Source organism: Alligator mississippiensis, chromosome 8, assembly GCF_030867095.1.
Source record: "Alligator mississippiensis isolate rAllMis1 chromosome 8, rAllMis1, whole genome shotgun sequence".
Classification (NCBI taxonomy): domain Eukaryota; kingdom Metazoa; phylum Chordata; order Crocodylia; family Alligatoridae; genus Alligator; species Alligator mississippiensis.
The window spans coordinates 26,603,038-26,617,543 of NC_081831.1; positions in this window are offsets into that span (position 1 = coordinate 26,603,038).

The window sequence follows — 14,506 nt, forward strand, 5'->3', positions numbered from 1 at the left end:
AGGAGAGGAGGAAAGCAGCCCCGCCTCCGCCGACGCCGCTCTGGTGGCCCTGGAGGACCGCGGCTCTACCCGGGGACTCATTAACGCGTTGTTCCGCAGCCAGTGTAGCCGGCGCACAATAAGGATCGTATTTGTTCGATCATTTAACCCTTGTCTGATGTATGATCAGTCATGGTAAAAGTGTTCAAAATGCACCTTCATTTTGAGGGGTAGAGGTCGTAGCCGTGTTGGTGTAAGGACACGCGCCGACAAGGTTCTTTGGGTAAATCTGATATTTTTTACTAGACCGACTCAAATAGTTGGAAAAAGAAGACTTTTTCCAACTATTTGAGTTTGTCTAATACAAGATACCAGATTTACCCAAAGAACCTTGTCTGCCATAATTTTTAAGGCAGCTGATTGGTGCAGCATGTGCAAAACCCACCTCACTCCCAGGGAGTCTTAACTGAGTTTTGGGTTCGCTGTCAGGACTTCCTTAGGACTGCTTGTCTCAAAATAAAGAAATGCTTCAACTTTGATGACCCAGTACTCGCTCACTGGCTAGGTATAGTGAGCAATATAAAGTAAATAAGAGGACTTATTTGCATATTGTTTCAGGAAATAAGAACATTTTGAGCTTCCAATATGATAATTTAGTATTTAGGACCTGGCAATGCTGGCACATGCAGCCCAGCGCCCACAGCAGTCCACATTGCTTGTGTAGAGATGTGGCAAATCGTAGCATGTATATGTGCATATGGGTGTCAGCATGTGCATGCGCATGCAGGCTTGGTTGTGAGTTCCTGTGTGTGCTTGTGTGTTTACATGCACGTGTGCATGTGCCTGTGTGCTGTGTGCAGGCATGTGCATATACATGGGAGGGCACACGTTCCCCACGGTGCCATGCAAGGGAGGCATGTGCAGGACAGGTGGGGACTGGCCCTGCCCTGCATCACCTGTTCTGCTTGCAAAAACTGCTGCCTCCACAGGGAGTTCAGGGCATCTGGCTGAGGCAGCCCCGCCTGAGCGCACACAGTGGTGAAGCAGCAGGGGGAAGGCCCTGATCCTGTCCCAGCCCTGGTGAGAGGGCCCAGTCCTGGATTAACAAACAGAGCAGCCTCCTGTGAGGCAGCTGCATGTCCCACACACCCCACAGGCCTCAGGATCCAGGTCAAATGGGTCTTTGTACACAAGATGCAGCCTAATACTACTGTGCAGTAGCACGCCACATCAAAAACCGTGCTAATAGGCTACAGTAGCATTAGGCTATGATGCAGCAGCATCACTGTAATGCTGGTTACTGCACACTCATTTAGCACTTGGTTATACAACTAATAAACTTAATGCACAGGAGGTACAGCACATTAATGAACATATAGACACACCCTCCTGTCTCATAGATTGGGAATAAAGTAGCAGAAGCAGCTGCAGGTTCAGAGCCCCCATTTGTGGCCCGACCCAGCCTGGCCTAGGGCAGGGGTTGCTCGTGGGGTCTGTCCCCAGCAACAGCTACAGCAGCAGGGTGGATTTCATGCCAGAGCTCCCTGCAATAATAAAGGGAGTCTGTTTGGATCACAAGCACTTAGATCTTTATTAGCAGAGCCGCGTGCCCAGTGCTGCTGCCTGCAACCATGAGGTGCAGTGGGTGTGTTCTTTTCTGAGAGGTTAAAAATCCTTGGTGTTGGGGCAATTTCCCAATCCCCTCCCCCAGTGAGCATGGTCCCGCCCAGCCCTGGGGCAGGGGCTGTTTCCTTCCCCTTAGGCAGCTGGGTGAGGGGCAATGACAGCCCCGCCCTGGGGGGACATGTGGCAGGTGTGAGTTGAAATGAGTCCACAGGCACTGGGGAGTGGGCCCTGTGACATGTGTGCTGGTATCACAGGCCCCTGTGGCATCAACACCTCCCCTAGGGCCGGAGCCTGAGAAACCCACATCCTTCCTCTCTCAGGGTCTTGGCATGCAACCCAGCCAGGGCACCAGGGACAACGCTGCTCCCCCCTGTCACAACCCGCAGGCTGGAATACAAGTTATGTGGGGATGACTTGGAGATTGACACCAGGAAGTTCCATGTGTTTAGTGAATTTGTCAGTAGCTTGTGGCTGCAGGCAGCAGCACTGTGCACGCAGCTCTGCTAATAAAGATCCCAGTACTTGTGATCCAAATAGACTCCCTTTATTATTGCAGGGAGCTCTGGGCATGAAACAACCCTGCTGCTGCTGCTGCAGCTGTTGCTGAGAAGCAGCGCCCAAGAGCACCCCTCCCCCCCCCCCCCGACTCCACCAGCCCACAAGTCTTCACAGCAGGGCAGGGCCAGGATCAGGGCCTTTTCCCTGCTGCTCAGCCAGCCAACTGGTTTCCACCCTGCCTGTCAGCAGGGGCTCATGACTTCTGACATGCCAGGCTGCAGCTGGGCTGTTGGGACCAGTTACCCTCTGGTCCCTGTGGCCCAGAGGCATTTACAGGACTGGAGAAGGCTGAAGGAGGCTTGGGCTCCATTGCAGAGTGGGTGTCCCAGAGCGAGGGACAGAAGTGATCTAACTTTCCCGCCAGGTCCAGGCTGAAAAGAACAACTAGAGCAAGGCCCAGAATGGGGCCCTGCTGAACAGACAAACAGGGGAGGGGATCTTTCCAGTCAGGACTCATGAAGAGTGCCCATCTGTCCTGCCTACATCTCCCCCAGCTTGGGGAATATATCAGCCCTCCCCATGACAAAATGCATGGGTGCATACGCACATGTGCAGGCATGCACACACACCTGTGCACTTCCAACTGAACATGTGCACATACAAGCTTCTGCACATGTGTGTGAACACAAGCATGCACACACATGAAAACACCCATACTTATGTGCACAGGCATATACACATGTACACACATACACACATTTTCACATGTGCACACTCAGTTGTACATGTGTAATATCTGGGACTGATTATCTGTAATATACTGATGTTTGAAACACCTGCAATTGATGCATATAAACTATACACAGGCAGTCTTCGACTTACAACATTTCAAGTTACAACATTTCACACTTACAACGTTTATAAATTGATACCCTGTTTCAACTTTATGACACCAGTTTGGATGGCTCTTTACAATGCTTGACCCAATGCAACACCATGCCAGTGAACAAGTTCGCTGCGTCACTCATCTCCCTGGAGAACATCTGTCCAAACTTGCTTGGACACTTTCTTTAAGAAAGCAGACAAGACTCCAGAAAAACCTGCAGCCAGGACTCCTGAGAAGACTCCAGTCAAGAACCCTTCAAAAAGTCCAGCCAAGGCACCTTAAAGAAGTCCTTCCAAATCAACAGGATTGCTATTTACAATATAGATACATTCATGTAGCTATATTACTTATCTATAATTGATCGAGTACAAAATTCTGGGGTATTTTTGGTGAAAATAGGGTATCGGACCTTGGTTCAGGAATCAATCCCCCACTTATAACATTGTTTCTTATGAGAAAATTGGTTCTGAGTTGTAACATTTCGACTTAAGATAATCAGAAAGGGCTGACCCGGCATGAGGCTGGGGGTCGCACCAGATGTGCCCGCTGGAGCTCCCTTCCAGTCTTGTTTCTCTTATGCTTCTCTGATTTACGTGCACACACACACATGGACAAATATACATGGGCACACACATACATGTACCCATAAAATACAAGCGCACACACAAATACACTGCCCTCTGGCCCGGGCAGCCCGGGGCCGTGCGGGGCAGTCGAGCTGCACCGTCTGTCACCGCATGGCGGTGGCACGGGAGCTGCATTGTGGGGAAGAGTCACAGGGCAGCGAGTGACATGAGCCACAGCCCCAACCCCTCGCGTCAGGCTGTGCCCGGGGTAACAGCCCCAGTCCCCTAATGCCATTGGGACCCTCCCTCCGTGCCACCAGGTAGCTGGTGCCCAGGACGTCTCAACACCCTGGGGGTTGTTGTGCCAAGTGGAAATGCTGCACTCTCCTCTCCTGTTTCCAGGTTGATTTTTTCCACTGAGCCCAGCCTGCGCTGACCTACCCCACAGCATTGAGGATCCACAGCCCACGCTTGCCTGCCTGCTCCTTCTCTGGCCCTTCATTTGCTCTCCTTTGCAGAGCACAGCAGGGATGGCTGCAACTGCCCCAGCTTGGGTAAAATGTCACCAGGGAGGTCCCTTTCTTTCATGGGGATGAAGTGAGTCCCTCAAGCTCCTGGACCCTATAGATCTCCCCACCCCAGAGCCATATTGGAAGCAAAGGGGGATCCCTGATACTGCACTGCAAGGCCTCGGGTTCCCTGGGGAGGCATCTGGGTGAAATAAATGGCTGGAATCACCAGTTCAGGCAGCCCTGTGAGTCCCTGTCAGCCAAACAGCTTCCCTGAGGGGGGACACAGGCTGCCTTCACTACAGAGTCTGCTGCTGGAGTGATATTGGCAGCTCTCCCTGGTGTACACACAGCCTGTGCTGAACCTCCTGGATAACATGGACTGAAGGGGAGAAACATTCCTCTGTCAGCAGAGTCGTGATCACACCAGACTCTTTGCTGAAGCAGCTGTGTCAGATGATGGGTTGTGCATCCTTAACTGGCAAGACTAGCCAGGTAAATCTTTGTAGAGCAGAGTAAGGCTTAGACCTGTGTGGGTCCTGGGGCATTCTGCAGAGGTGTCTGGTGTAGAAGAATAATTTCCAGGGTCACTACTACTGGTTTAGTTACGATAGCAATGCCACCTGTTTTAGACATACCCTATGCACACACCAGGGGCTTTGCTGGAGCATCTGTACCAGCTGCAAAGTGGGACATTTCACAACCCTACCCTTTATATGCAGGCTAGCAAATCTTTATAGTGCAAAGTAATGCTCAAGGCTAAACGGACTGATGAGGCTGGAGCAGAAGGGACTGAGTGTGTACTATCTGTGACTGCAGTTCCCAGAGGCCTTTGAGGATGTGGTGCTGTACTTCACCCGAAAGGAGTGGGAGCTGCTGGGAGGTGGAGACAAGGTGCTTTAGGGGACCAGATGCTGAGGAATTACAAAGCCCTTATTTCCCTGGGTAAAGTTCTGTTTCCTGCTTCTCCCTAAAGCTGTACGCCCCCTGCTCCCCACCCACTTTTCCTTCTGTGTTTTTTTTCTTATGAAGGTTGGGCTGGCAGTTTAAATCCAGTTTCTCCCCATTGCTCTGTCACTGATTAGGTTTGTGTTCTATTTTGTATTTTCATATCCTCCTTTATTTCATCTACTCCCCTTCTCTTGGGCTTTCCTCTTCATCTAACTCCTGCTGCTTCCATATTCAGCAATTATTTTGCAAGATGATCTTTTTCTCCCTTCCAGCACGTCCAGATTGTCAACCAAATGTTCATAAATATTCACCAAGCACCATTATTTGGGGGTGGTTCTTGCTTCCTCATTTTTGTTTTTTTTTTTTGTATCTTGTCCAAATATTGAACTGTCTTAGCATGCACTTCTTAGTACTGTCTAATCCACATTTTTCTCTTTGCACTAAACAGCATAAGTCTGTGGTGGTCTTATCAGCATCCGCTCCTTCAACACGTCTTTCCCATTTCCTCAGTTCATCCTGTAGTGACATTACTATGAATGATAGAACAAAAAGTAACAAGAAGTCCCTGTAAGTTTTTGCCCACAGCCTTTCTAACATCTCCATCTCTACAGACCCCAGATTCTGCCTTCTTTCTATTTATTTTAAGATTTGTGCTGTCAAGCACTCTCTGCTATTCTATGAGGTTTTCTTTTCCTTCTAAAATTTATATTTTGGGAGGCCACTTGCAAACATCATGTGATCCACAGTGCAGGATATCTAAGTTCTTGTCCAGTGACACCCATCATCGTGATAAAGAGAAGTGGGCTGAATGCAGATCCCTAGTGAAATCCTGTTTCACTTTCAAAGATTCCTTATTCCAGGTGCTGACTAGTGTGGAGGAGGTTTGACATGTATGTATTTTACTAGTTGGATTGTATCCTTCTGGTACTTTATTCTTCCTCCAATTTCACGAAAGATATTCCTTTGGGACCTACTCAAGTGCTTTTTCTGGATCTGCAAAGACCCTATTTATTTTCCTCTACTTTTCTTGAAAGTGTCTAAATGTTTCTTTAATCTTTCTTTTCTACAACCAAACTGATTATCACTGATTTTTGTGGTCCTCTTAAGTCTAACTTCAATATCTTTTCATCATCTTTTTTCTTCAAGAATCCTTAAGTAAGTTTATGCTCCTGTGATTGGAATATTGGTAGTCACTACTTTCTGGTTTGAACAAGAAGAGATATATTTGATTCAGTCACCATTTGTCTGAAATCTTTTTGTATTGTGCCATTTTCTGGATTAAATGTAGTAAACACCATTTCCCTTTATCTCCTTATACTTTGGTTACTTCCACGAGTGGAACATATCGCCCTGCTGGGTTTTTTTGTTCTTTTCAGTGTACTTTTGGCACCATCAGTGATAATTTCAGCTTTATGCATTGTGTTTGTTGATGCAAATATTCTCTGGGATGTTTTCCTTTTAGTAGACTCGTGGGAGGACGGGGGACGCGGTTCCTGCTGCTGCTTGCACCGGAGCCCAAGCCCCGTGGAGAAGAGCCCCACGCAGACCCGCCTGCAGGCCGCTCCGCCCCGATCCAGGGAGCACACGCATTGCACGGGGGAAGGGCGTGTGCTCCCCGGACCAGGGCAGAGCCGCCCGCAGCCGGGTCTGCGTGGGTCTCTTCTCCACAGGGCTTGAGCTCGGAGCGGGTGCTGGTAGCACTGGGAGGATGCTGCATCCACCCCAAATTTCACCGCCGCTCCACTCCCAGATCTGGCTCAACGCCCTGCCTCCACCAGTGCCGCCGGGAAGTGCCAGGGCTGCACTGGGTGGCTGGCAGTGGTGGTGCTGAGAGCGGAGCAGCGGCGAAATTTGGGGTGGATGCAGCATCCTCCCAGCACCACAGGCTCCCACTCTGAGCCCAGCCCCCACTGAGAAGAGCCCCGTGCAGCCCGCCCTGTGCAGATCTGGGGGGGCACCCCCCCCACGAGCCATGGGGCAGCACCTGCCCCTGCCTCTGTCCCCTCCCTCACTGTGGGGAGTGTTGATCTGGCGGCCCTAACCGTAAAGTAATGTCTCTTGATGTGCAGCCTGAACCTTCTCTCTAACAATTTGTGGCTATTATTCCTAGTAACCCCGGGTGGTGCCGGGGGGGGGAAACAGACCCTTCCCAAATTCCCGCTGGTCCCCCCTGGTGAGTTTGTAAATGGCCAACAGGTCCCCTCTCAGCCTTCTCTTGTGGAGGCTGAATAGATTCAGACCCTTTAGCTTCTCTTCATAGGGCCTGACCCCCTGCCCCTTGACCATGCGAGTGGCCCTCCTCTGGACCCTCTCAATGCTGGCCACATCCCTCTTGAAGTGTGGCGCCCAGAACTGGACACAGTACTCCAGCTGTGGCCTGACCAGTGTCACATAATGGGGAAGGATCACCTCCCTCGTTCTGCTTGTGATGCATCTGTAGGCGCAAGACAAGGTGTGGTTAGCCTTACTGACTGCTTCCTCGCATTGGCGGCTCATGTTCATCCTGGAGTCAACAATGACTCCAAGATCCCTTTCTGCCACTGTTTTGACCAGAGGAGTGTCCCCAGCCTATAGGTGTGTTGCGGGTTCCTTCTCCCAAGATGCAGCACCCTGCACTTGTCTGCATTGAATTCCATCCTATTCTCATCCACCCAGCCCTGTAACCTGTCTAGATCTAGCTGGATTCTGTCCCTCCCCTCCAGCGTGCCCACCTTGCCCCACATCTTGGTGTCGTCAGCGAATCTGGACAGTGTGCTTTCCACACCCACATCCAGATTGCTGATAAAGATGTTGAACAGTACAGGCCCCAGGACAGAGTCCTGGAGGATCCTACTGTTCACATCCCTCCAGGTCGAAAACGACCCGTCCACCACCACTCTCTGCGTGTGACCATCTAGCCAATTTGCCACCCATCTGACTGTGTAGGCATCAATGAGACAGTCACCTAGTTTTTTTAAGAGAATGGAGTGAGAAACAGTGTCAAAGGCCTTCTTAAAGTCCAGGAAGACAACATCCACCTCAACGCCCTTGTCCAGGGACTTTGTGGCCTGATCATAAAAGAAAACCAGGTTAGTCAGGTAGGATCTGCCCTCAATGAACCCATGTTGGTTGCACCTGAGCATTACCTCCGCTGCTGGGCCCTTGCAGATGTGCTCCTTGATAATTTTCTCAAAGGTCTTCCAAAGGACCGAGGTAAGACTGACTGGCCTATGTCACAGGGCACCTCGGTGCCCCTGCTCCTATAGAGGAGAAACTGCCAGGGAGCGAGTGAGTGCGCCCTGGCCTGACATGACGAGCCCAGCTGAGGCTTGCTCAGGTAATGAGCGCAGCTGCGGGTTGCCGGAGCAACCAAGGGGAACCAGCTGTCTGTAGGAGGCAGGGCCTGGCCCTTATAAAGCTCAGGGCTGAGGCCAGGCTAGGAGTTCTCTGCCAGCAGTCTGGGAGGCAGGAGCTCTGGGAGTGAGGATGTGGAAAAGAGCAGGACGTGCAAGTACAGCTCATGATAGCCCTGAGAGGATGGGCACTAGAGTTTAGCCATGCGGCTTGTGGTTATGTTACAGCCTAGGGGCTTGTGGTTTTGCTTTGTGTTTGTGCTATTACACCCGGAGGCTTGGGTGAGGCTGTAGGGGTTGGAGGAGGCCTCAATTACAGGGACCCCAGAGAGTGTGGGGTGCCCTAGCGCCAAGAGGGCGCATTATTTTCATAGTGCCAGGGAAGGCGCAGCTCGCATGCCAGTGCATGAGCGACTGGCGGTGAGGAGCGCGGCCAGTGGGTCACGGGCGCAACCCGTAGGTTGCGGACGGGGACCTAGACCCCGGGTTGCGTGTGGGGGAACATAGACCCCGGCCCCAGGAAAGGGGCAGTATTACTGAGTAGCCCAGAGTGGGCATGGCGAGCCCCAGAGAGGGGGAGGAGCGCCATTGTACGTTACTGAGTAGCCCAGTGTGGGCACGGCGAACCCCAAAGAGGGGGAGCGCCATTACTGAGGAGCCCTAAAGGGGCCATATCGAGGAGCCCGAGACGGGCATAGCGAGCCTGGCCGCAGGCTAGTGCGGCAACACCCCTCAGACTGAAGCAGGGCGCTGCAGTTGCCCCGAGAAGACAGGGAGTAGCAGCGCGGTGAGCCAGGGTCAGAGAGGGTGCCCGTGCGGTTGGTCCATATGACTGGAGGCCCGCTAGAGAGTCCCGGAGCGGAACCACACCGGCAGGGGAGGCCCAGAGTGGGCAAGACGAGAGTCCCAGCAAGAGGCTGGGCATGAGAGAGGGAGCCCAGAGTGGGCCACATTAGAGAGGAGGCCTGGGAAGCGGGCGTACAGACCGGACAACGTCCATTACATCTGCGAGGCTTGGGGAGTGGTATTAGGGGCTGGTAGGAGCCACGCATAGCCCACAAGGCTAGGGTGTCTGGGGAACACCCACAATATCGGGAGACCCCCAGGGGGTCCGGAAGAACCGCGGGGACAGAGGTCCCGAGTAGCCGTGCCCAGGGAAAACACAAGGCAGCCTCCCATCATTATATTTACCATCAAAGACGTGGCGGGCGAGAATTAGAGGGTGCCTTGGGCTGGCCTGTACACGGAGCGAGGGACCTCAAGGAGATCATGGCCCTCTGCTAGGACCCCGCCGTGACAGCCTATAATTGCCGGGGTCCTCCTTTCTCCCCTTCTTGTAAATGGATACCACATTGGCCCTTTTTCAATCCTCTGGCACCTGGCCAGAGCCCCACAAGTGCTCATAAAGTCGTGCCGGGGCCCCACTTTGACCCCCGCCAATTCCCTCAGCACCCTCGGGTGAAGAACATCTGGACCTGCTGATTTAAACATGTCCAGCCCCTCCAAAAGTTCCCTAACTAGGTCATCCCTGACCCTAGGCATGGTGGTGCCTGCCCTGGGTCTGTCTGTAATCCTAGTAGGGGAAATGTCCCGGTCCCTGTTCAGAAATAGGGAGGCAAAGAATTAATTAAAGAGGTCAGCTTTTTCATTTGCTGCAATCACCAGATTGCCAAGTCTATCCTGTAGGGGCCCCACGTTACCCGGTGCCGCCGCCTTACTCCCTATGTATTTGAAAAAGGACTTTTTGTTATCCCTAATTCTGGTCGCTAGCCCTATCACCATCTCTGCCTTGGCCTTCCTACCAGCCTCCCAGCACTCCGGAGCAAAGGAGGTGTAATCCTCCTTGCTTCCAGTGTTTGTACGCCTCCTTTTTTTGTCCTCAGGCATCCCTGGATGCCTTTGCTGAGCCATGGGGGCTTCTTAGCACTCCTGCCCACCTTGGTGCGCATTAGGATTGACTCCCTTTGATCTCAGAGGATCATCTCCTTGAGGAATAACCACCTGTCTTGGACTCCCATCTCATTGAGACTCCGAGAGCCCAATGCCTCTCCTACTGATCCTAGCTCATTGAAGTAAGCCCTCCTGAAGTCAAGGACTTTTGCCTTACTGCTTGCTTTCACCACCCTGTGCTGGATAGTAAATGCCAGCAGATGATGATCACTGTTGCCCAGGTGGTCGAGTACCTGCAGACCCCTCACCAGGTTGTCACCTGTGGCAAGGACCAAGTCCAGTGAGGCATTTGCCCTAGTGGAATTATGCACCTTCTGGGTTAGGTGGAGGTCCTGTATCCCGGCTAGAAACTTACGTGAGTGGTCAGACCCATCCCCTCCCTGCTAACTACCCCCCCTCCCCCCGCCAATTATGGCCAAACATATATACACACAGGCATGCACACAGATGGGCACGCACTCTACTCTCACTCACTCTGCACACGGACACACAGACACAAACATACTCTACCATGAACACAGAAACATGCACTCACAGATTCATGCATGCACAGATACACACAGACACATGCATGCATGCATACACACACACAGACACGCACACACACTCAGATGGGCCTGTACTCTACAGTACTCTATTCACTCACTCTGCACATGGACACGCAGAGACAAACACACTCCCTCCTGCCATGAACATAAATGCATTCATGTATGCATACACGCACAGATACTCACGCACATATATGCACACACAAACATGCACGCAGACAGGCACACACTCTACTTACTCTCTGCACATGGACACACAGACGCAAACATAATCTCCCTGCTATGAACAGACACATGCATGCACAGATGTACGCAGGCACACACACGCATGCATGCATACATGCAGATGTGTGTGCATTCTACTCACTCTCTGCATATGGACAAAGATAAACACACTCTCCCTCCTGACATGAACACAGACGTACACATGCACGCACAGACACTTACACATACACGCAGACAGACATGCATTTTACTTATTCTCTGCACCTGGACACACACAGACAAATACACTATACCTGCCATGAACACAGACACACGCATGCACACACAGATGCACATGTGCATGCACATGTGCATAGAAACACTGCACACAGACGCGCACACATGCAGAGATGCGCACACATGCAGAGATGCGCACACATGCACAAACGCGCACACACACGCAGCCACATACCTTCCCCTCACAGAATCTCTCTCCTCCCCCGCTCTCCATCACTCTGAGGCAGCCCCCTCACCCACCTCCCCAGCCACCCCTGGCTCCTTTCCGCTTCCTGTTGCACTGACTGGCAGGGAGCTGCTACTAGGCCAGCTCAGGCTGGGAGTGAGTTGCAGTGCTGGGAGGGGCGGCTCCAGGGGTAAGGTGAATTTTGAGGGGCTATGGCTGAAGAAGGGTGTTTGTGCCTGAAAATTTGCAAAGAACAATTTGTCTAACTGTTTAGTTGGTCTAATAAAGGATATCACATTTACCCAAAGAACCTTGTCCACAGTGGTAAAACATTCTGACCTGTTGTGGTCTTTATGAGTTCTTTGCAAGGAAAAAATAATCTATTCTTTTGTTGCATTCATAGGATGTGTCTACATGTGCTTTTACCCGCGCCTAAACTTAATGTGCATTAGCCTAATGCGCATTAAGGCGATTTATGCACGTCTACACACGCATGCACTAAGGCTCATTAACATGGGTGTGCAGACCAACTTGGGACTAAAATTAGTCCCAAGTCAATGGACACGCACCAAGTAAATGCGCCTTAGCACGTGCATGTGTAGATGTGCGTCCCTGTTACGGAGCAGTGCAATAAAAATCACCATTAACTTTTATGTTTAAAAGAAATTAATTCTTTATTATATTGTAAGACTGTAATATGCACACACACCCTTAAACAGGTGTAAAAAGTATTTTAGATTTGGCTGGATATTATTGTGTCACCTTAACATGCTACTGTAAAAAAAAAATCTGTAATTAGCACATGAACTGCACAAATGTATCTTTAAAGCAGCTAAGAAAAACATTTACAAGCTAATATAAATCCTTCTGTCTGATACATTCCTTACTGGAGGGAGCAGGGTCCAGACCTACAATCTTAACACAAGCGTGTGGTAATTCTAGAGATGTAAAATTTCTGGAAATTTTGAAGCCATGGAAAAAAATAGTTTTGGGGGGAAAAATTGAAATATATGCTATATTTATTTTCTTAACCCCCTTTACAGATCTAAATTCACTTTGCTACTTTAAGAACATAAAAAGTATTATATATAACTTGGTTTGGCTATGCAGCACCCGCCAGGGCCACTGTCTGACTTGCCACGCAGCATAGCATAGTGGTCCTGGCCTGATGCCTTCCTGCCCCCACTGTGCTGCACTCCCGGGCAGCCTGGCCTAAGCCTGCTCCCCGCCACTGGCCCCAGCATGCCCCCCCTCCCCCTTGCTCCAGCCCTGCTCCCCCCCCACCACATCTGCCTGGCCCGCGTCTGCCTGCCTCCCCACTCCCCTCCCTCCCTTCCTGGCCACCGCCTCCCCCTCGCTCCTGGCTGTTCTTGGGAGGCAGCGGGACTGGGTGCCAGGGGGTGCCACCACCATGACCCGCCCCCCCCCTTCGACCTCAGACAGGGAGGTGGTGGGCAGCCCTGCTGCTTGGGAAGCCAGGACTTGTTCCCCACCACCAAACTTGCTTGGCAGCAGCACAAACTTGGGTCCACGCAGCCCAGGCGGACAGCCATTTGCCACCTGCCCTCTTGGCAGCGCATGCGCAGTTGGCTCACAGCGTTATGAACAGACAGACAGACTAAGCCTGTTATTATATTCAAATTGTGGGTTGGCTTGGTTGCATAGCTTCGACTTTCTGTTCTGAACTAACTTCCACCATTTTATTAGTATTCCCTTTCAAGTAGCAAGTAGGACACCGTGTTGGGTCATTTTGCTCTCAAGGGCTCAAACTTTCATTTCCATTCTATCTGCACTGTTAGTCATTGTGAAATCTCCCTGTCTTGAACGTCCATCTCATTTGGAGGTGAGTCTGTGCTCATCTTTTCTTGGGTAAACTGTGTTAACCAGTTCTGCGCTCTGGGCTTCGGCAGGCTGTCGAAATGTGCCTTACTCCTCCTTTTTGCCATATCCATAGCTTTGATCAACTCTATCATTGTTCAGTATTCACCAATTTGTGCATGGCTGGATCTAAAGAACGAAGCCAGTCCCTCTTCCATTCTTTCTCCCTTGTTCCTCAACCCCCTACCCTGCTCAAGGCAGCAATTCCCCTCCAGTGCTCATCGCCACTTACTCCCCTTTCCCTCCCAAACTCACCTCTGGATTTACCAGCTGTACACAGCTCTCCAAGCTGCCAGGCCCTGCCCCTTGTCACCTACGTGTTGCGCTGCAGCTGCGCACGTCTACAGGCATATTTATCAGCCAAGTTATCAGCCGCATCGCACCGATTTCCGATACAGCCAATTTTCTTTATATCGGTGCTGATCCGATATCAGACCGATGTATCAGTGCAGCTTTAACTCAGAAGAGTATAAAACTCCCAGTAGCACCATGGAAGGTAGGCAGAGGTGCAGCAATCTGGAATACACTGGGAAGAAAGAGAATTTTTCATATATTTTTTAAATACCAAATTGAAAAAGAGAGAATGGAACCCATATGAATGGACTTGCAAGCTTAGCATTAGCTAATATTAACTGTCAGACAATTACCAGATGTTTTCAAGAGTATATATTTATTGATTTAACCCCTCTGGTTCTGGCCATCGCACTGGACCCAACAATTTTCCGAGGTCCCTTCCAGCCCCTTACAATCTATGAATCTAGGAAATATAAAACATAAACCACTCAGAATAGGGGTGCACCGATAGAGATTTTGGGGGCTGATACCGATAGTCAATTTTTAAGGAGGCATATCGGCCGATACCGATCTGATACAGCTACATGCAGCTGGTAGGTCTGTTGTGGTGGAAGAGGATGGGGAAGGGAAGGGGGGGAGGGCAGATCAAGGCCCCAGCAGTGAAGGAGGGAATGGGGTAGGGTTAGACACTGCCCAGCTGGGGCAGAGTGGGGCACACAGTAGGGATGCACTAGGAAGAAAGAGAAGTTTTCATATATTTTTAAAATACCAAATTGAAAAAAGAGAGAATGGAACCCATATGAATGGATATAACATGTTATC